General features: G+C 44.4%; 1 protein-coding gene across 11 annotated transcripts in view; it reads right to left on the reverse strand.

Annotated features, from left to right (window-relative positions):
* The window catches only part of PTK2B (protein tyrosine kinase 2 beta), a 382,496-nt gene that overhangs the window by 240,233 nt on the left and 118,640 nt on the right, over window positions 1-23,623 (reverse strand). For all 11 annotated transcript variants that reach the window (XM_069233734.1, XM_069233744.1, XM_069233739.1 and 8 more), the window contains one exon: window positions 8,821-8,869. The gene's annotated coding sequence lies outside the window, so the exon portion shown is untranslated. The remainder of the gene's footprint in view (window positions 1-8,820; window positions 8,870-23,623) is intronic.

The following is a 23,623-nucleotide window of genomic DNA, read 5'->3' on the forward strand; positions in this document are numbered from 1 at the left end:
CTATGTAGCATGTTTATGCAGGGTTTTAGTCTCTGCGTTGGCTCAACATCCTGTGATTCTGAGCAAATCACTTAATCTCCCTGTGCCTAAAAAGCAAAAATGAATATGGCCTCGTGAAATTTAACTATCGCTCATGTAAAGCGCACCAATACCTTTGAGTCGAGTTTACGCTATATAAAATTGCAAAAATAAAAACAAAAAAATGGCTGCCTAAGTGCTGATGGACACAGGTTTGTACTGCTGTTAAATTCTACCTCTCAGTCTCTCACCTGGGGTACTCTCTTGCACAGTGTTGTATTGGAAAGGCTGTTTCTTACCATCAAGCACTGTAAAAAAAAATCAGTACGGGGAACTCTGCCACAGCAGGTTTTCCCCCTATTTAATTCTTAATTTAAAGAGCACATACAACACAAAGGGGGTCATTACGACCCTGGCGGACAGCGGAGAAGCGGCGGTAAGACCGCCAACAGGCTGGCGGTCTTCACCGTGTGTATCATGACCATGGCGGTTACCGCCATGGTCAACCGCCGGTTCTCCGTTCCGCCCGCCAGGGCGGAGACGACCGCCGGGCTGGAGACCAGGGTCTCCAGCCCGGCGGCCGTCACTATACCGCCGGCTGTATTTGGACCTGGCTGACCGCCATGGATTTCATGCGGTTTGAACCGCCATGGAATCCATGGCGGTAAGCACTATCAGTGCCAGGGAATTCCTTCCCTGGCACTGATAGGGGTCTCCCCCACCCCCCAGCCCCACCCTAACTCCCTCCCCTACCCCCCCACCACCCCTGCCACCCCCCAAAGGTGGCAGGACCTCCCTCCCCACCCGACCCCCAACATAACATCACACATGCACACACGACACACACGCAGGCACCACCAACACACATACACGCACACACACCAACATACATGCCAACATCCACACACACAGTCATTCACGCACACCCACATTCAGACATACACGCACTCATTCCCATACACACAACACCCCCGCAAGCATACACGCACTCACACACCCCCTCTACATACACACATGCACACCCCCATCGACTTACCTGGTCCGACGATCCTCCGGGAGGGGACGGGAGCCATGGGGGCTGCTCCGCCGACACCACACCGCCAACAGAATACCGCCACGCCGAATCACAGGACGTGATTCGCTGGGCGGTGTTCTGTTGCCGTGGCGGTGGAGGTGGAGCAACCTCCACTTCCCCGCCGCCCGCCAGTATGGCTGTTGGCGGCTCTCCGTCCGTAAAAGGACAGAGAGCTGCCAACGGTCATAATAGGCCGAGCGGCAAACCGCCACCACTGGCGGTCTTCCGCACGGCGGTCCCTCGGCGGTCTGGAAAAAAGGCCGCCGAGGTCAAAATGGCCCCCAAAGTATCTTCAGAATGATTTTGGAATTGTCCAAACTATTCTTATATGATTAATAAAGAAAGCAGAGATACAAGTGACATGTTAAAAAACATAAAATAAAGAGGCTTTTACATCAGATCCTTTTCAAGTAGCTGTCACGATGCTTCTAGACTCTCAAAACAGGAACAAATGGTGAAGAGTGTTTTTCTGAGAAAGGCGTAACCAGTGCTTAATTTGAGCCAGTGGTTTCCGGTGCTTGGCACGGCACTTAATTGTGAACATCGGCTCTTGTGACAGTCTGCCACAGAGTGCCTCTGTCTCGCTACTTTAGAGATGATCACAACAACAGTTAATTACTAATCCAATATGCATTAAAATGACAATTACCTGCACCAGAGCTAGTCCTATAGCTTTGGAAGCCTGGAATAGTCTGAATTGTCACACTTGCAGGAGTGTGATGTTAGTAGTTGTGTTGGTGCTATTACTGGCAGCTCTGGCAGGAGCAATGTGTGGTGCAAACTGCACTGGCCTCCTGATGAGAGCCCTGGCACCTACATGTTTACAAATTAAGCACTGGGCGTAAACTAGTCTCCTCTAAAAAACCAGAAGAGCTGCTGGAAAAGAGGTGTATTTCTTCCCTCCATCTACCATTAAACGCAAATATATTTGGCCATTTGGGCTGGTAAGCCCAAAGGAGAGCGCTTTGACTCTTGGCACAAAAATAGTGACAAGCGCAATTTTAAATGTGAAAAGTTTGTTTGCAGAGGACGATTATAATCTGCGTGTGAACCGTGTCCTTTATTTTCCTCTGTCCTGCTCTGGAGGAAGAGGGGGTTTAGGTTAACCAACACTTCAGAAAGACTCCGTCATGCTGTTTTATACAATCTGAAATTAATAGTGTGTGCACCCTCCTCCTGGGAGTTAAATGCGCGCTCATGTAAGAGGGCCTGCTGTATTCGGGAACAGATTGGGAATTTCTGGAATTTTGAGGTCTCTTACAGGGGCGGCTCCTCCACAATGGTGGAGAAGCGTCGCCCCCCTGGCCAAGAGCCAGAAGATGAAAAATAAAACGATAGTGACACTATTGTTTTATTTTTCATCTGCTGGCTCAGACAACATGTGAAGGGCGGGGCTGGACCACGGGAGGGAAGATGAGGAGAGAGTGCCCCTAAATGTGCATGTGTATTTAGCCGGCTGTCTTAGGCTGGCCAAACACACATGCGCAATTACGTTTCTCCAGCCTGGCAGTCCTACACAGCCAGGCTGGAGAAACTGCACAGACCCCAGGGCTGTGTCTGAGAGGCTGTCCGAGCTGCTCAAACCAATCCTGGTGCTGTTTTCATGCTAGGTTTAGCATAAAGGCAACGCCAGGATTGCTGGTGAGCCGGTGCTGATGTCCCAATGAATGCTGGGACACCTACCATCAGGAGCAGAGGAGCACGAGGCGGCAGGAGATGGCGGGAAAGGTAAGTGCTTTTTTTTTAATTTATTTTTTTGTTTTCCCGTCCCTGTCATCCTCCCCTCACCCTCCCCCCCTTGACATTTGCAGGGGCCGCAGCTGGGTCTCTATTGTGATTGGTTGGCATTGACCAGGTGAACTATTGCATGACTGTATCAGAGAAGACCACATTTGTTTACAGGGTTGGATCAGTGCTTTGTTTGTCAACTATGTAGAAGACTGTGGAGAAGCTGAGTAGGATGAGGACTGGATTTCATCACTGTCACCATTAAGGATGGGGTTCTTGACTGCTTAAACAGTCCCCATATCTCTTTGCAGCACCATGGTCCAAAGCTGGAAATGAAGTATCTTGTCTATGTAGTAATTACATAACAGAACACCTTACAAACCCTTATTTATATCTTGCTAGTAAATACAGTGGTAACGCACTATACTGGGAAATTGAAGAATGAGGAATTACAGTAATATTTACCAGGCTGCCAGTAAAGAATTGGATTATCCAGTTTTAACTTCCTTACCATGGATCAATACTGCATATGTACTGTGCTGTGTTCCTGTAGGCCTTAGCTGGCAGTAATACCTACCAGAAATTACTATGAAGGGGCAAGGTAACGAAATGGTAATGATTAAATGAATCAGATAAGTAACGAGCATTTGCAATTCAATGGGTCTTGCGTTTGCTCGAGTTAGAGCTACTAGTGTTATAAATTCCTAACTGGAGATTTCTTGCCACATAAGTTGAAAATGAAAAGTAAAACATTTGACATAAGCGAGCCAGTTCAAAGCGCCGCGGCCGCCATGTGCGTGAGCCCGAAGGAGAGATCTAATAGAAAAAAGAAGTTTGCTCGCAGTCAAACGTATCGGCAAACGTGCAATTATCCATGTAACAGGGTGGATGTCCGAGGCGGTAACAAAATTGAAAAGTAAAAATAAAACATTAGTTGACAAAAGCTAGCGGATTCAAGTGCCATCACCGCCTTGAGCATGAGCGCAGAGGAGAGACTCAAAAAAGAAGTTCACTCACAGCCAAACATATCGGAAATCGTGCAATTATCCAATTAACAGGGTCAGTCTGCAACGGGGTGACAAAACCGCCCCAAGGAGGGACAAATGTAAATCATCTACCAATGATAACAAAGGACTTTTGGAAGGCCAGCCAATGAACGAGTGAAAGTGATGGACGTGCGGTGGATGTGGTTAAAAGCCCACAGATACATTACAACACATCAAAGCGCTTGCACCCTCGACCTAAAAATGGCAGGTAACCACTTTCATACATTACCAGAAAGACATAAGTTGTTAGGGTGGTCCTTTACTATCCATTAAAGGATTGGCTGATGTGTATTTTGATTTCCTGTGCTGGCCAAAAATCACAATGTTTGAGTCTACTAAAGTCCAAGTTTATCTGACAATTTAATTGCGTTTTCATTTAATGCTCCAACCCAACTGGTAGCGTTGTAGCTCGTTTGGATGGCTTGATGGGATTTTTTTTAATAATGTTTTAAACATCTAAAATTCACTTTAATTGCAAGAGGGTGAAAGATAGTAAAGCGGATTAGGGGTATCTGATATTCTGATTTTTTTTTTCTTTATTGCTGTTCAATGCAGAGAGATTAATATAAAAACGTTAAATATCCCCCCCCCCCTCCACCGGAGATACTTATGCCCTTCAGAGGGATCATTTATACAAAGAAGGGTACTAAATGTTTGACCTACGGAAGAATCATCCACCATTTTCTAAATATTGATGGATGTCTTTGCTTCTCGACTCTCTGGGATGCTAATGTATCACCTGGATGACAGATATACTCCCAATGACACTAAAATGGAGCATTGCTATTTTTGTTAAAACTATTCTCATGTAGAAACATGCCTGACCCAGATTTGAATCAGAAGGAAAAAAATCAGTTTATGCAGGTGCAGGTTATAAGGAACTAAGAAAATGTTGGGTGGGGGTGGAGCAACTGAAAATATACTTTAAAAATAAATTACAGAAAACAAGAAGAAAGGGAGTGAGGACAAAACTGATGACTGGCTAAGAAGCAATGTGAAAGGAGGGCAAGGGGAACTGGAAGGCCCTTGGTCGTCACTGAACACAGATCACAAATGTGAATGGGGTTGGCGGAGTGAACAAGCTTGGAGTAGGGGCCAGAAAGGAGGAAAAGAGCAACTGTTAAGCATATCGAGCAAAGGAGAGGGGAGGGGATAGTGGCTAGATCGCCACTCTTCATCCATTTGTCTGTTCAGCTGTCATTCACATTTTACTTCCACTAACCACAGTATATATCATTGGGAAATGGGTAGCCCACTTCATCCATTGGCTGTCTTGGACTGTAATGATTAAATTCTGCCCTCTCACATGTGCCACACCACCCGAAAAGGAGTGCACTTCAGTGCCACGGCTGGTGAGCCAATACTTTACTTTGATAATATTTGTGTTTACCACGTGTTATCCTTTTCTCCTTATCATCATAATATGTTTAATGTATGTCTTCAGATTAAAGTAATTCAAAGCCGATAGAACCTTTTCTTTAGGACAATAAGAACCATATTTCCCTTTGATATGCATTAAAGAGATAACGGGTTCTTATCCTATTCTAAGTATACCTGCCTGCTAGGAAGCATCAGTATTCTTGTATTAAAATGACATACAGATCCTATTTTTTTTTATTTAAAACTTATATTGCAGGCATGTTTTCGTCTTTTTATTTTTGTGCTAATTGCTTGCACTAAAAAATGTTAACCATCGCCCCAGCTTGAAAAGTTGAAACTTATTGGCTTTGCCAAAGCTTGTTTCAACATGTAGGGTAGTCAACAAGATGGATTTAACTTTTTTCTGAAGTCACTCACTTAAAAATAATAGTGGGAAATGGGTTTGGTGAAAGTCTTCTCCAGAAATGGTTTGTCTACATCAGTTTCTTTAATGACTCACACACAATGTACCATCACACCTCCTCCCCATGGCACTTAGGACCTCATTAAGTCATGATTCAGGCGCAAACTCCTCATGTGCCAGAGTCGGGTTTCCAGCTCAGGAGTCAACTGTATCCTCCATGGCCATTGTCCAAACACTTTTCACCAGGTAAGACAGTGCCAGAATTCTAGGTTCACGCACCTGAGCCTGTGAGACAGCCCAAGGCACTAGTGTGCTCCCCCTCCCATTCTGTGGCCTAGAACACAGGCCGATGTGTAACTTGAACATTGATTAAATGCAGCTCCAGCAGCATCACTGTTTACTGTGAGCACAATTTGTGCCGAGTTTCACGAGGGCCCAAGTGTGTGCGACAGTCAGGAGTGGCTCCTTATTATGGGCTAAGGGCCACAGCCCTGCCTCCTGCGAGGCACCACTTTCTGCCCCCTGCCTCTGCTGGCAAAGATTTAACTCAACAGCATTCATGAGAACACAAGCTTTGTGCTTTCATGAACATTGTCAGTGCAGAGGTCAGTCCTCTGGAATCCTCTCCAGGCTTCTGATGACAATAGGAAGAGGTGGGGGTTGGGGGGCTACGGAGTGTTGTTTCCAAACTCTGAAGCTGGATGTCTGGAAGGCACATGTGGGAGGCGTGGTACAACTACAGCCCCCCCACACAGGCAAAATCCATTTAATTTAGCAAACATGCCTCAGACAGCACAGTATATCTGCTCCAATGCAATGGTCAAGGCAAACATCAGTGTACCACTGAGGTGAAGGCACACATCAGTGTGTCACTGAGGCCCATGAAGAGCCGCCCGGTGCAGAGGGGCAGGAACCCAAGCACTGTTTGTTGACAGAGCTGGGCTTCCAGTCCTGTCAAGGAGCTGGGAAAGGGTCTAAGGTGGGCCTTCTCCTTTTCAAACCAGGCCTTGCTTCTCTGTTTGGCTCCTCAATGGGAATCGAGGCTTGCGGGTTCTGATGCCCAGCACCAGCCGGGCATTCCTGCTCTACTGCTGCCAAGGGTCCTCCAAGCTGCCATCAGAGGAAGCCACGTGAGCAAAATATCTAGATTGCTTCTCTATGCAAGTCTGTGAATGTGAGTGATTTACAGTGACTGATAGTGTGTGGGAATGTGCTTGAGAGTGTCAATGAGAGTGAAAGTGAGCGAGAGCCCGAGAGAGTGAATGAATAAGTGCGAGGGAGTGGGTGGAGTGTGAGTGCATTACAAAGAGTGAATGATTGGAGATTGTGAGAGGGCGCGGAAGGGCATTACGCGTGTAGCTCTCAGTGGTGCAGCAGGTGCCGTTGCGCCAGGGCCCAAAATCACTGAGTGTGAAAGGATGAGTGCCTATGTGTGTTTGTAGGTGAATGACAACAAGAGAATAGGAGTATATTTGTGTGTGGGTAACCGTGAGTGAGAATGAGTAAGAGTTTGAGTTACAGTGAAAGAGGTGGAAGAAAGTGATTTCGGAAGGGAGGGAGTGTGTTTGTTTGTGTGTTTATGATTGCGGGTCTGCCGCTGGCCAGAGGATGCTCAATGTAATTCTGGGTTTATGGTGGCACACAAGGTAACATGCTGCTGCTGGCCTAACGGAGATCATTCTTGTCTTAATGCCATAATAAAAGGCACCCATGGCAAACTGCAGGCCCTGACATACGAGAAATAATTCTTAGCATAGTCCCTGTGGAAAAATGCTGGCAATTGCATCCTGGAGAAAATTCTGGGAATGGGGCCACCCATGGCAAAATGCTTTCACTTGGACTGTGGAGGTAATTATTGGAATAAGGGAGGGCACCCAAGGCAAAATGCAGACCCTGAAATAATGGAAGAAATACTTACTATAAAGGGACACCTGTGGCAAAATGCCGGTGCAGGCATAGTAGAGGTAATTGTTTGTCTTACAGATGGCTGCCATGGCCTATTGGTGCAGAGGGGGCAGGTCGGGGAAGCAAACCATGATAAAATGCTGCCTCTGAAATACTGGATGTAATTTTTGACATACAGGAGATCCATGGAATATCAGTGGCAACATTCTGGTACAGGAATATTGTATGTAAGTTTTGGCACGGGGGTACCCATAACAAAATCCTGGCTTTGGCATATTGAAGGTAATTCTTAAAATATGGGCAACTCCAAAGGCACATGTAGAAAAAAATGGGGTGAACTCTTGGCAAGTATTACGCCCCTAGTCAATGAGCACAGCGAGTGCAGGACCATAGTAAGGACTTTGAGGCTTAGTACCCTTGACGATTGTATGACTACAAGGACAAGTTCTCCCACCCCTTGAGTAGTAGGACTGTTACTCTAAAGTGGATGCAGTGGCCTTTGAGGTGGTGAGTTAAATATACTTACTTTGCATGCAAAGTAGTGTTGCATGTCAGACAAAAAATGCCAAAATACCATACCGGGGCATTGTACATCCTGATGAAAGCCCTGGACCAAAGTAGCCGTAGGATAGGGGCTGAAACATGTAGATGATGAACATAGGGTCATAGGAACATCACATCCTAAGGAACCCCATGGAAAGCAGTTTTTATCTAAATCTCCCCAGACCATCAATAAAGGGATACCTGGGTCTGGTGGAGGTATTTTTAGTTTCCTGATTCCCCATCACATACTATATTGAACGTGCTCCCTGGAATATGGTTGAGCCCATTCTGGCTTTTAGGGGCCGGATGAGACCCGATGCTAAAGCGTGCCACTACTAGAGGGGGTGAGGGTCTTATATAAAAAAAGATGCATTTTTCTTTTTTTGAGGTGACATGGCATCCACATTGAATTAAGTTTTTGTTAGGGAAGGGATACCTGTATGTTATAGTATTGTATTCTAGATAGAATGTATCTTTGGGTCTCCCCCTCCCTTCTGGTGAGTAGGGCCTCGTTCTGAGGCTTTTCCTGCTGTGTGTATAAGTATTACACCCCACCGATTTAAAAAATCTCTAGCCTCCTCTGCCAAGGATGATCCAAGGAAACGAAAGCACTGAGGCTAATGCTCTCTAGAAGAGTGCGACGTCATTACATTTAACAACACAACACCATGAAGCTAGTATTAACTTCTCATGTAAGAACTGTAAAAAGTTTCAACACTCACCTGAGGTTCCTGTCTCTTCTGTTCCCAGGTACTTTTGGGTCTCTTCTCCCTGGAAAAGTGAAACAAAATTCTATTTGAGCTGATAATTATTTGACGCTCATGACAAATGCCTTCAAATGGCAGTTACAGCCCTTACGTCATCCCTCCATGCAACCTGCCCAAGAAGAGCATTCACTGCATCACTAGTGACAGCTCATGTCCCTCTCCAGAGAACAAGTGCTGGTGATCCATGTGAGTTCACACCTTAACCTCCAGCTTTTGAACAGAAGTCCATCTGCACCCACCTTGGTGCTCTGCCCATGCCCGATGCAGAGAGCTGGATCTCATCCTCTGCTCTCCAGAGAGCCACCTGGACAAGGAACGGAAATTATGAAATCTGTGACATGCATAAAAATCACTTTCACTCCTAATAAGGGTCTGAAATATTGCGCACGCTGCACGACATTAGCAGTATTCTAAAACAGATTTTTCCCACCAGATCTGACAGTTTATGATGAGACGTGTCCATGGTTTCCATGGCAACGGGCTGTCAAGTTACTAAGGAAAGGTGACTCAGTTGTAGAGCACATCATTACACTGAGGCTCGGGCTGATGACAGCTTGATGTACTGTAGGCAACCGGATCAGAACAGATGGGGACACAAAGCAAAATCCAAGAACATTCTGACGAGCACAAAGGCCCTTTCTTTTGTGAAACCACACTCGGTGTAGGCTGAACCAGGCAAGCAGGGAGCTGCATATTAGCCCCTGCCAAGCCTCATCTGAAAGGCAGGGTCACAGGGCACTCTCCTAAATGGCGAGATAACTCGGCGGGTTAATGTGCCTACTGGCTTCTGCCAACCCTCATCCGAGAGCCTGCATCAATGGGCAATCTCCTAACTGGTGAGATAGATCAGCGGGTTAATGTGCCTACTTTCATCTGCCAACCCTCATCCGAGAGTCAGCATTATTGGGCACTCTCCCAACTGGCGAGATAGCTCGGCGGGTTAATGGGCCTACTGGGTTTGCCAACCCTCAAACGAGAGTCAGCATCAATGGGCAATCTCTTAACTGCTGAGATAGATCAGCGGGTTAATGTGCCTACTGGCATCTGCCAACCCTCATACGAGAGTCAGCATCAATGGGGACTCTCCTAACTGGCGAGAAATCTCGGCGGGTTAATAGGCCTACTTGCATCTGCCAACCCTCATCCGAGAGTTAGCATCAATGGGAACTCTCCTAACTGGTGAGATAGATCAGTGGGTTAATGTGCCTACTGGGTTTGCCAACCCTCATCTGAGAGTCTGCATCAATGGGCAATCTCCTAACAGGTGAGATAGATCAGCGGGTTAATGTGCCTACTGGCATCTGCCAACCCTCATCCGAGAGTCAGCATCAATGGGTAATCTCCTAACTGGTAAGATAGATCAGCAGGTTAATGTGCCTACTGGCCTCTGCCAACCCTCATCCGAGATTCAGCATCAATGGGCATTCACTCAGCTGGCGAGAAAGTTCAGCCGGTTAATGTGCCTCGCTCCTGCATAGAGGCCCCTGCCAACCTTCATCTGACAGCCAGTATCAGTGGGCACCCTCCAAACTGTACTAACATCGGTGTACCAATAACTGGCAGTGTCAATGGGCACCCGCTTGGCCGGCAACACCTGTCGGCGGGTTAATGTCAGCACTGCATTACAGAGACCCACTGCCAAGCAACATTTAACAAATGGTGTCAGTAAGGACTCATCCACCCGGTAATATTAGCTCAGTGGGTTAATGTGCACAAGCCATAATATCTATCAAAATCTGATAAAATTGGTATGCAAGTTTTTCTTACTTGAATATGTGTTCTCTGCTAATAACATTATATTTACTTTGTAAAGTCAAAAGGGGGGTTCACTAAACAATACAGTGGGATCTATACTGGCAACTAATCTTACTCGAAAACAAGAAACTTTTGGTGGTAAATGTCCCCAGAAATGTGAAGCTTTGTATACGAAATATAGCTCCGAATCCATGGACCATGTCATCTTTTTGATGGAAGATTTAATCTGAATATGTTATACAAAAAAGAGACATGCGACAGCTACTTAATGTGAGTGAAATCTGCTGGTGTAGGTCAGTGGTTCCCAACTTTTTGATTTCTGTGGACCCCCACGTTATCAGTACTGGAACCCGGGGACCCCAATGTATCATTATCTGAATCCAAGGACCCCCACCATTAGTCATTACTGAAAGCTTGGGACTTAATCTGTGAATATTATTAAATTTTCTAAGCAGTCACAGACCCCCTGAGGAGGCTTTGTGGACCCCTAGGGGTGCCCGGACCACAGGTTGGGAACCACTGGTGTAGGTCACATAAGTAAACGTCTAACTTCATGTTAACTTCACAGCTCAGAAGGTCCCCGCTAAAAGGGCTAGCCCTCTGCAGAGAGAAATCAAATGCTGAGGACAGAATGATTCCACAAGTTGGACCTGGCAAGATCTCCTCTGAAAGGTGAAGCATCAATGGGATACAAGTGAAACATTGCTTTCCACAGGAACACCCTGGCCACCAAAAGACTGCTTCTATCTGAAACTAAAAGCCCTTGCAGCCTTCATGAGCAGTGCAACGAAGGCAGCTTGTTCCACTGGCCTAGGAACTGACAGAGTATGTAATGGGATACATGTAAGTATGCCAATCTAAAAAGAAGATTTATTTATGTGACATTCCAATCACCGAATTCTCTCTACATCCTCAAACTGTGGGTTGGTTAATTGATAGATTTGGTACGGTCAGTTATGAGAGAAGAATTCACTATTTATGTGCTCGGTGGAGCTCCATGTCAACATGTATGGAGGAAACTGAAGAGTTGTTTTCATGATATTATTCTGTCAGTCCCTGCACAGTTGTTGAAACATAATTTGTAGGTAGTGAGACCGTAGGCTGGAGGAAGCCTGAGAAATGGGTTCCTCTGACAACAGAGTGCCCCAGTTCTCCTGGTCCAAAGGAAAGTGGAGAAGACAAGTGTGGAGTTACGAAGAATCAGAGGATTAGCTATCACAAGGGGTAGAGGGCAGACACTCAGGCTTTCTATTCCAACTCTATGGAACTTGACCCAAAACAGTGTAGGCGAGACAGCAGAGGGGGCTGGATTGGGCTACACAGGACTTTACAAGTAGGAGCCTGGATTGGTTAATAGGAATGTTTAGATGTTTACACTTTTGGCAGAGCCCAAGCAAATAATGACTGCTTCCAGGACATCCTAAGAGCGAGTAACATACTTGCTGCATTACTGCTGCTCATCCCGTTCCACGGCGGCAATGTGCTATGTCCCTACTGTCCCTACTGGACACTTGTCCGCCCAAATGGATGGAAAGGATTGCCCGAATCTAGGAAACTCCCAATCACTTTCCTTCCCAGCAGATGGATGTTTCTTCACCAGGAGTCAAAGGGAATTAACAGGGTCCCAAAGATTTAGGGCCTGGTTTAGAGTTTGGAGGATGGGTTACTCCAGCACAACGGTGACAGATATCCCGTCCGCTGAAATATAAATCTCATTGGATATAATGGGATTTATATTTTGGCGGATGGATATCTGTCACTGTTGTGATGGAGTAAGCCCGCCGCCAATCCCTAAATCAGGCTCTTAGTCTAATGACAACCTGTGGTATGATAAATCGTCCCTACAGACACATTCACCAACATTTACCTTATTGTGATTTCCATTTCAAATGATTTCATCCCCAAATTTAAGGAAACCTTAACGACTAAGTCCATTTACTAACTTTTTCTGAGAGGAGGTTATAAAATCATTACTTTCCAGAGATCGAAGAAGCAGTGCTGAAAACACTAATTAGCCACACTTTACTGAGTGCGTCCCCTGTATTCCATCATATGGGGCAAATTCACAGAGGCACGTGCAGTCTTTTACATTCTCCTAGATGCCTTTGTGAATTTTCTGCAAAATGTACACAATGGGCATAGAATGAGAATACTCTGTGAATATTCATATACAGGGAGTGCAGAATTATTAGGCAAATGAGTATTTTGACCACATCATCCTCTTTATGCATGTTGTCTTACTCCAAGCTGTATAGGCTCGAAAGCCTACTACCAATGAAGCATATTAGGTGATGTGCATCTCTGTAATGAGAAGGGGTGTGGTCTAATGACATCAACACCCTATATCAGGTGTGCATAATTATTAGGCAACTTCCTTTCCTTTGGCAAAATGGGTCAAAAGAAGGACTTGACAGGCTCAGAAAAGTCAAAAATAGTGAGATATCTTGCAGAGGGATGCAGCACTCTTAAAATTGCAAAGCTTCTGAAGCGTGATCATCGAACAATCAAGCGTTTCATTCAAAATAGTCAACAGGGTCGCAAGAAGCGTGTGGAAAAACCAAGGCGCAAAATAACTGCCCATGAACTGAGAAAAGTCAAGCGTGCAGCTGCCACGATGCCACTTGCCACCAGTTTGGCCATATTTCAGAGCTGCAACATCACTGGAGTGCCTAAAAGCACAAGGTGTGCAATACTCAGAGACATGGCCAAGGTAAGAAAGGCTGAAAGACGACCACCACTGAACAAGACACACAAGCTGAAACGTCAAGACTGGGCCAAGAAATATCTCAAGACTGATTTTTCTAAGGTTTTATGGACTGATGAAATGAGAGTGAGTCTTGATGGGCCAGATGGATGGGCCCGTGGCTGGATTGGTAAAGGGCAGAGAGCTCCAGTCCGACTCAGACGCCAGCAAGGTGGAGGTGGTGTACTGGTTTGGGCTGGTATCATCAAAGATGAGCTTGTGGGGCCATTTCGGGTTGAGGATGGAGTCAAGCTCAACTCCCAGTCCTACTGCCAGTTCCTGGAAGACACCTTCTTCAAGCAGTGGTACAGGAAGAAGTCTGCATCCTTCAAGAAAAACATGATTTTCATGCAGGACAATGCTCCATCACACGCGTCCAAGTACTCCACAGCGTGGCTGGCAAGAAAGGGTATAAAAGAAGGAAATCTAATGACATGGCCTCCTTGTTCACCTGATCTGAACCCCATTGAGAACCTGTGATCCATCATCAAATGTGAGATTTACAAGGAGGGAAAACAGTACACCTCTCTGAACAGTGTCTGGGAGGCTGTGGTTGCTGCTGCACGCAATGTTGATGGTGAACAGATCAAAACACTGACAGAATCCATGGATGGCAGGCTTTTGAGTGTCCTTGCAAAGAAAGGAGGCTATATTGGTCACTGATTTGTTTTTGTTTTGTTTTTGAATGTCAGAAATGTATATTTGTGAATGTTGAGATGTTATATTGGTTTCACTGGTAATAATAAATAATTGAAATGGGTATATTTTTTTTTTTGTTAAGTTGCCTAATAATTATGCACAGTAATAGTCACCTGCACACACAGATATCCCCCTAACATAGCTAAAACTAAAAACAAACTAAAAACTACTTCCAAAAATATTCAGCTTTGATATTAATGAGTTTTTTGGGTTCATTGAGAACATGGTTGTTGTTCAATAATAAAATTAATCCTCAAAAATACAACTTGCCTAATAATTCTGCACTCCCTGTACAAATACTATCAGTCAAGTCATGTAAATGTAAATGTACGAAAAAGAGTTCCCCGAAAGTACTAATTGCTATACTCCCAATTGTTTTGTGAGTCAGACCCCAAGGTTTTCAGCGGTTCAAACTCCCTATTTTCCTATATTTCATCATTTTCTAAAGAACATTTACAAACTTTTTTTTAAATGACATGTTTTATTTCCCTCTATCCCTTATTTAGGTCATTCGACATGTGTGGTATATTGTATGCTAGTTGCTTCATTGTGGTTCAGTCATTTTATCACATCCTCAATGAGTTTCCAATGCATCTCTCATGATAGGAAAAGGGAAATTTTTATGCTGTGGTTCCCATTTTATCCTAATCAGCATGTGATACTCATGTTAAAGTATTTCCCTCATTGCTAATAGAGGTAATTTACTTCTGTGTGAAGGACTGAAAAGTAGTGCTGTTGTCAACAGAGAAACTTCTGCATCAAATCTTATTTTTTTGTAGACCACAAGCTTTGGTCTGAGTATTTCTAAGAAGTCACTTTGGCATTTTGTTGGATATATGATTTCAACCGGTAGTACTCTGTACACGCTGCTTGTTTAAACACAAACAGCTAGTAGAGACCTGCACATTACTTGGTGATGTTTACAATAAATAAATCATGGTAACTCCTTACACTTTCTCCGAGTAGCCGCATGTTAAGTAAAGTGTGGTGTGTCTATTGGGAAGGGGAACATGGCATTTATCAATGCTGTACTGGGTAAAAAATATTATCCCAAATGAGTGTTTCTCTTTGAACGCTAAGTTCCAAATAATTCTGATGTCAACAGTGTCCCATGTAGTAGGACTCCTGTATTTTCTAAGGTTTTGAAGCATAGCTGCAGGCTCAGGGCGAATCAAGTGAGGAGTATTACTCTTAGAAAAGTAGCATGGTACCAGAATATAGAAACAAACATTTTGTTTGACGTAAATATTGTGCCCTAAACATTGTCTACAATAATACTGTCTCCTTGGAGTTAATATAGGAACATTTACACCCAATATGATAAAAATGCTGTGAATTATACTTAGGATACAATGATTCTGTCACACACTATTTTTGCGGGGACAGGAGGGTGTTATAGGATATGTGAGAATATATTTGGAAAAGCGGGGGCCTGCGCAGAGTCTACATGACAATGCTTAAGATACTTCTTTTCGGATGGAAAGGATCTCTCCAGGAAGTTCAGAGGCATTCTGAAGGAAGACCAGACCCTGCCGAACCTCACACTGAGGTCCTCCCCTTCTTTGTGGCAAACCAAAGGGTCTCTGAGGAGCTACATATTCTAAGCATGAAGGGAACCTTAGTCCTGTGAAGAAAAGTATCCACTGGTTCCCCAGATGCACACTAGAGTAGGTAGCCCGACAGAGGTGGCCTCTGACTAGCCTGGACAGGAAGGGGGGTTGAAAGATATGATGAGGAGCCATAGACGGACAGTCTACCCTTTGATATTTTTTATTTTATTTTTAAATTGCAACATGTTATACCAGCCTAGCTATGTCAGCAGCAGACTGTCGTCCAACAGGGTTGGGGCAAGGAAGGGATAAGGCTTTAAAATCATGGATCATCGTGGACAATGACTGGAGAGAAATAAGATATGGAGGGGTGGTGTGTCATTACAGGAGGCTCCTGGCCTAGTGAAGTCATTGAATGAGGGCTACGTAGGTTCTAACTCAGGAGCAACACTGGATATTCCCCTTGAAGAGGTGACTATTTGGGCTGAGCAGGTGCCCATCATGTCAAACACAAAATCATGAACTTTGTGGTAGCAGTAAAGTCTGATGTGGTTTCCACCACACCCTACAATGTATTTATATAATACGCCTGCCCTCCGAGGCATTCCGGCACTTTACATCCAACTCAACATACAAAGTATAAAGCAGGAGCGCAGAAAACATGTATTAAGTCCATGGGGAAATTTTCTGCACCCAGAGGTGACAGGATGCATAGCATAAAACATGAATAAAGAGCTCAGACACAGCAGTGAGAGCTCAAAAATGTGTTATCCAGAAAGAGGAGTATAAGCCCAATGTAGAAATTAAGACATTGCACATCATAAATGGGTGGAATGAAAAAACACAAATTTGCCCAGGAGAAGACCATCCTAGTTCTGAAAGATGACAAAAAGAGAAGTCTTCAGCTGCTTGTGGAAGCCATGGAGAGAGGGCTGAGATCTGATATTGAGCAGGTGGGAGTTACACACCGTGGTCGCTGCATAAATAATGGCTCTTTTGAGGAAAGAGATGCTCTGAATCGAGGGTCCTTGATCTATGAGGATTTCTGGCTTTGCCTAAGGTAGGAAGTAGTTCGGATAGATGGGGAGAAAACGTTTTGATACATTACTCTGAAGCAAGGTAGTGGAGTTTGAAAGTGTTGTTGCACTTAAGTGAGCCAGTTGAGCTCAGGGAGGGGGGGGTCTGACATGGGTGAATTGTAATGTATCGTGGGTGCTGTGGTAGTTTTTTGTGGTTTGTGGCATGTCTAGCTAGGGCCCACTCTTCCTATCTGTGCTAACTGTATATCGTTATTCCCTTAACATTTTCATTTTATTTCCATTATATACCTATTGAAGCAAATTCTCAAAGCTATGTAAGACTATGTAAAAGACATACCCTTACAATCCTTTGGGAATTAGTTCCTTTAGGTAATCTTACACAGCTTTAGGAATTAGTCCTTTTACCAATAGACCCGACTCAGGCAGGAGGCTCCTGATTTCCGAAGTAAACAAGCACTTACAATGCAATGGGTCTCGCGTTTGCTCGAGTTAGAGCTATTAGTGTTGTAAATTCCTAACTGAAGTTTTCTTGCCGCATAAATTGAAAATGAAAAGTAAAACAGTTGACATAAGTGACCTGATTCAAAGCGCCACGGACACCATGAGCGTGAAGGAGAGACCCAAAAGGAAAAAAAAGTTTGCTCGCAGTCAAACATACAGGCAAACGTGCAATTATCCATGTATCAGGGTCAGTCCCCAAGGCGGTAACAAAACTGCCCCAAGAAGGGACAAACGTAAAGCATTTACCAATGTCATCAAAGGATTTTTGAAAGGCAAGTCCACAAACGAGTGAAAGCGATGGGCATGAGGAGGGAAAGTCCACATAGAAACCAACAAGTTGGAAAAGCAGAGCTTGCGCGCTGCTATGCTCGACCTAAAAATGGCTTTAAATTGCCTCTGATTCAGCATAAATCAATTGGAGGAATATATTCTCCCGATTTGTTTTGTTTTAATCTCCCACTTTCCTATTCTAAAATGTTGGCGAGTGTGTTTACGAATTGGTCCCGGTGGAGTGAACAAAGTGGGCGTCCTTATATGGGCCTGTTCTAAAGCACGTTTGCTCTTGGAGCGGGCTGCGCGTGCTTAAAGTGACATGTCGCCCGGCGTGTGACCCAGTGATCACAAAAAGAAAATAGCACACCTCCCATTTGTAATCCGCGAATTGTCTGTCTAGCGCAGCATCTCCGGATCCGTGGGGGCCTAGAGGCCGGGGGTGTTTCAGAAAGCGCAGAGAGATGAAGATTCCGCTTTGAAAGACTAGACGGAGACTCCGAGGAACGGATCTGTGCAGCCGCTCCGGTGCTGGGGCCAGGCCAACCCCTGTGCTTTCTCGGCAGGGCCTAAACAGAACACGCTGCTAAACTCGGCAAGTATTGTCAACAGATATTTTTCCGAAACACAATTCAAGTCTCTGGTCAAAACCGTCTTGGAAATGATTCCCGCGATAGCTAGCAGAGCTGTTGGACATTTCAAGAAATCCAAGAGGCCCAGAACCTTCCAAATCACATGAAAAGAAACCATTATTGTCATAGGCTTTAGACAGGCTTAATTACTCGGCGGCGGTTTCCGAGCCCTTGTGCTGAACTCCGACATGAAAAACAAAACACTTTTCCTGAATGCTTTCAGTAGGCCGGGTCCCTCTGGGTCTCAGACCCCGGTAGTAATTAAAAAAAGACAATAAAATGGACCCCTCTGTTACTTTCCATAACTCACTGGTAAAAACGCTGGTCGATTTCTAAACAATGAATTTAAAAAACTGTTATGGTAACGCATGTCAGCGATTTAGCTCCTGTTTATATTTCACATGATTTACTTAATCTTGCATTCCCTAAGAGTGTTCTTTTCAGGATATTGTGTTTCTGTATTTTTTTAGTGAAGCATATTACACTTGTATAAAGGTGTTTTTAATCTGCCACAATTGAGAGTCTGGAGTTGATACAGGCAGCAGAGCAAGTTCTTCACAGTGCCTGTCAGTGGTTCAAAAAGGTGTACAGAATGCACAGTCATCCAATTCTTGGCCTCTCTGCAGAGCACAAAGGGCAACAGTCAGTATTCACGTTGGAATTGAGATTGTGTGCAATGTGTGAAGGAAGAATACAGTTGTCAAAATATTGATAAGGTGCAAACAAAAAAATGTAGTGCTTAGAAGTGAGTTGGCACGTTGTGTGATCGGGGTGGTAAAGTGAAGAAGATGCGAGGAACTGCTTGCGGTGTGAAAGGTGAAGCGGAAAGAGACGAGGCGTGAGATATGTAGATGGGGGAGACCTGGAGAGAACAAAGCATTTGAAATGCAAAGGGTCTCTCACATTTGCTCCAGTTAGAGCTATTGCCTTTGTAAATTCATAACTGCACTTTTCTTGCCTCATAATTTGAAAATGAAAAGTAAAACAGTTGACAAAAACGAGCAGATTCAAAACGCCATGGCCGCCATGAGCATGAGTGCGAAGGAGAGACACAAAAGGAAAAAGAAGTTCTTTCACAGTCAAACATGTTGGCAATCGTGCAATTATCCATGTAACAGGGTCGGTGTCCAAGGCGGTAAAAAACCGCCCCAAGGAGGTACAAACGTAAAGCATTTACCAATGATAACAAAAGATTTTTGAAAGGCAAGCCCACAAACGAGTTAAAGGGACGGGCGTGAGGTGGGCGTGGTTAAAAGCCCACAAGACTTACAAGTCAAATCGTTTGCGCAGTCAACCTAGAATTGGCACACATGTCCACATACAGTGAACATAACGGGAGTGCTTGAGACACTCCAAAGACCACTATCTCTTGCACAGGCCTCAGTAATGTTTAACTTGCAGTCTTAACATTTCAGAATTGCACCATTTTCAGTATTAATTATTCACACTAAAACCATTGTTGTTTCTACTTTGTCACTGATAAAGCCAAAGGTATTGACTGCATTTAGGTGTATGTCAGTTGCTGTATTATATATCTGGATACAATATCAGAAAGCTCACAGAGGCATCAGAATACCTGTAAGGTGGCACACACTGGCAATCACTGAAATTTAGTTCATGTGTTTAAGCCATGTCTTTAATTATAAAGTCTACATCAGCTTTATAGACACCCTCCCCACTTTTCTCATCACAACTGATGCCCTGCTTGGCCTTGCATGTCTTGAAATACTCCACAGCACGCCCCGTATATGGAGGAAAGTCACACACTTCACAAATCATATTTATGGTGTATCTGGTCAAACCCTCGCCCACCTCCCATAACTGCTCTCCTTTATGGAGGACACACTAGGGGGAAAATGTAGAACACCTTTTAATGAACCTAAACTTGTGGGATTTTTAGGAGGGAAGCAGGGACATGCACAGGCCTGACATGTACATGGGGACATGGGACTTAGTGGATAGCCCTCCCACCCCACTCCCAACAAAATGGTTGCAAGGTCACACTGCCCAAATACTAAGACCCGAAGTCTCAGACTAGAGCCCTGGAACATGACATACTAGCAGAGGTGATGGAACCAAAGTAATGCTAATATGCCTTCAACTCTACAGACCCCAGAACAGAAATCCAAGACCAAAGCAGTTCATGCTCACTCTTCACTCTAGGGCAAAACCCACTGCTAGTATGCCTCGCATTGCTGCTTGTAATCGTTCATCAGGACCACAATATGCACCAAGCATCACAACTACAGCTGCACCAGAAAATACAGAGGGTCACAAAACCTGACCTCCCAATGCAAATCACCCTCAAACCGACAACTACAACACTTTCCACATTCATAAGGCTAAGTACAACTCCAACCATGTCATCTGTTTGGAAACCCTCAACCACGGGTAGATCTCTGTCCGCTATAACACCAAGAGGCCACAAAAGTGGCAAAAAAAGTGACAAACACCAGGTACCATAATATAACATACATAATGGGAAAAGGTGATGAGAAAACAGTGCAGTGAATGAAAAATGCATTTTAGTGACCAAGCCACTTGATGTATGCTGAACATGGAGAAGGGGCTAGTATGTGAGAATCACACATGCTAACTAACATTTATCCCCTGAGATCACACATATGTAAAAATAAAAGAAGGACCTCCAATTTGTGAGCCCAGCTTTCCCTTCACCCTAAGACAGCCCAATGATCAAGAAATCATAGGAGACTGGTAACAGCCCCAGACTTTCTGGGTATTCTTGTTGTTTGTTAAAAAGTGTTTGTACTGCTGCCCGTGCCTGTTTACAATAGGGTCCCTGTGTTTCAGCCAGCTTGGTGATTTTAAACTGCTGTTTTTTTACCCGTAATTGTTTGAAAATTCCCTCCTAGTTTGTGACAAAAGATTGCATAAACCCACCCCCCAATTATTATTTCTTTTTTTAAAAGGCTACACACGCGTCATTGGCTAACCAGAGTGTATTTAGGAGACTGCTTAATCTGCTCTGTGATTTAAACTGTGTTTAGAAAGTGTATGCACCACTTGTTTTTGCCTTGAAAAAGCCAAATATATAAGTGCGAGACAAGCAGTATTTCAGTGGTTTCCAATCTGTTCCTTACCTGGAAAGTAGACTCCACTAGCTTGGAAGTGTGGATTCTGCCTGTCTGTATCCAAGGAGATTCTGAATAGAGGAGCATCTCCTTTCCACACAGGTGTGGGCTTAGTAATTGTCTCTCTATCTCCCAGGCTACCTGAGCCCTCCTCTAACACCTGCACTGGGCCTTTAAGTTTGTGGAGGGAACCCCAAGATAGCCACCTCCATTTTGTCAGCCAAGCTTTCCCTGCGCCCTATTACAGACCGTTGATCAAGAAATCCTAGGAACCCCAGACGTTCTAGGTACTCTTATTTGTTAAAGAGTGTCTGTACTGCTATCCTTGCCTGTTTACAGTATGCTCCATGTGTTTCGGCCAGCTTGGTGTTTTTAAACTGCTGTTTTTTACCTGCTATTGTTTGAATTTTCCTGCCTAGGTTGTGACAACGACTGCATAAACCCGCCCCCCATTCTTTTTAAAGGCTACATACTCCTCAGTGGCTAACCAGAGTTTGTTTAGAAGACTGCTCAAACTGATCTGTGATTTAAACAGTGTTTAGAAAGTGTATGCACCACCTGTTTTTGCCTTGAAAAAGCCAAATATCTGAGTGAGCGACAAGCAGTATTTCAGTGGTTTTTAATCTGTCCCTTACCTGGAAAGTAGACTCTGCTAGCTTGGAAGTGTGGATTCTGCCTGTCTGTATCAAAGGCGATTCTGAATAGAGGAGCATCCCCCTCCTGCTTTCCACAGGGGCTTAGACTTAAGTTAACTTGGCCCTTATATTTGTTTCTACTGGTTGTTGCATATGTTGTTGTGATCGGTTCCTGGGACTAGTATTTCTATTGGCTTAAGGATTAGGTTTTGTGTTCGGATTGGTACTAGGGCTAGGGTTCCTATTGGACTATGGTTTTAAGGCTTCTATTGTGATTGGCACTAGGGATTGGATTCCTATTGGACTGTGGTTTTAGGGCTTCTGCTGTGATTGGTACTTGGGCTTGGATTCCTATTGGACTGTTGTTTTAGGGCTTCTATTGTGATTGGTACTAGGGCTTGGATTCCTATTGGACTGTGGTTTTAGGGTTTTTATTGTGATTGATGCCAGGGCTTGGGTTCCTATTGGACTGAGGTTTTAGGGTTACTGTTGTAATTGGCAGTCAGGACTAGGGGTGTGATTAATTAATACGGCTAGGTCTCCCATTGGCTCTAGGGTTTAGAGTAAGGATTCTGATTGGTCAGGGTTAGGACTATGTTTCTATTGGCCAATATGGCTATTTAAGCATATGGCTCAGGGTGTCTCCGCTAAAGGCGGGGAGGACAGGGGCAGTTTTTTCTGTGGGCTGGGCTGGGCCCAGGGCCAGAAATGCTGCCAAATTTTCCATTTACCAGAAAGGGCCTTATTCCTTACACATCCGTCAACATCCAAACAGAATATCAGCAAAGGCATCTAACTCATGCACCACATCAGACCGCATACAGATTTCAATGACTCATCAACAAGCACAAAACCTCACAAACCACACATATACACATATCTATCACAACTACAACATTAATACACCTTAATTCTCACACCAAACACGGCTATAGTCATTACCATCACATCCAGCCATCTTCCACACAACACAAAACCACTTTATTCATAACTTTTAGCCATCCAGATACACAATCCCTGTTCATACAAACCAACAGCACTATCCTCTATTTGCTCCTGCCAGATGCCTTTTGACAAAACCTAAACTCAGCCTTCCATCACACCATCCACATACACCCTCCTCTTCTCTTCACCAATTTTGCACAATCCTTACATTCCACTCCACCACACATATTACCTCTTCCAGTGATCAAATCTAACACAAACACCCCTAACTCTCATCCATGTCTCTTACACACCTCATACACTCTTTTCCAAAACACAACACCCCCTGTAACATTCTAAAGCCACCCACCAGCACTAACTCAAATAAAAATCCTTCACAGAAAACCCCATCAATATCTCCTATCGCTACTCCACAAAAACAAAACAAACCACACATATCACCACAGCAAAATAACACAAACGTTCATAATACCTTCTGTCATACCCACTCCAACTCTGACTACACAAATAATACAAATCATGACCAATCTTTACTCCTAAATTCTCACTCTTCACAAACATAAACCACAAGCACCCCAACACAACAACATTCATCCACCCGCCTCTCGTCCACTGCACAATTTAGAGCCTTAAGTTGTGATCCACATGCTCCTCCACCACCCCTAACCCAAACTCCATCCACACTAAACAGAGACAAACAAAATAAACAATATGCCATTCTTAACAACTTTGCATCCCCTTGTCTATTACACAACAAGGCCACTCTACAAAAAGAACTACACTCATAATGCCACTCTCAGCCACCAAGTCCACCACCAACATACTCAGACCCAACAAAATTCCTCCGAAGCCTGTTGGACAAGGAACACTAAATAGAAAAACTAGACTATTGTGAC

This window comes from Pleurodeles waltl, chromosome 5, assembly GCF_031143425.1.
Source record: "Pleurodeles waltl isolate 20211129_DDA chromosome 5, aPleWal1.hap1.20221129, whole genome shotgun sequence".
Taxonomy (NCBI): Eukaryota; Metazoa; Chordata; class Amphibia; order Caudata; family Salamandridae; genus Pleurodeles; species Pleurodeles waltl.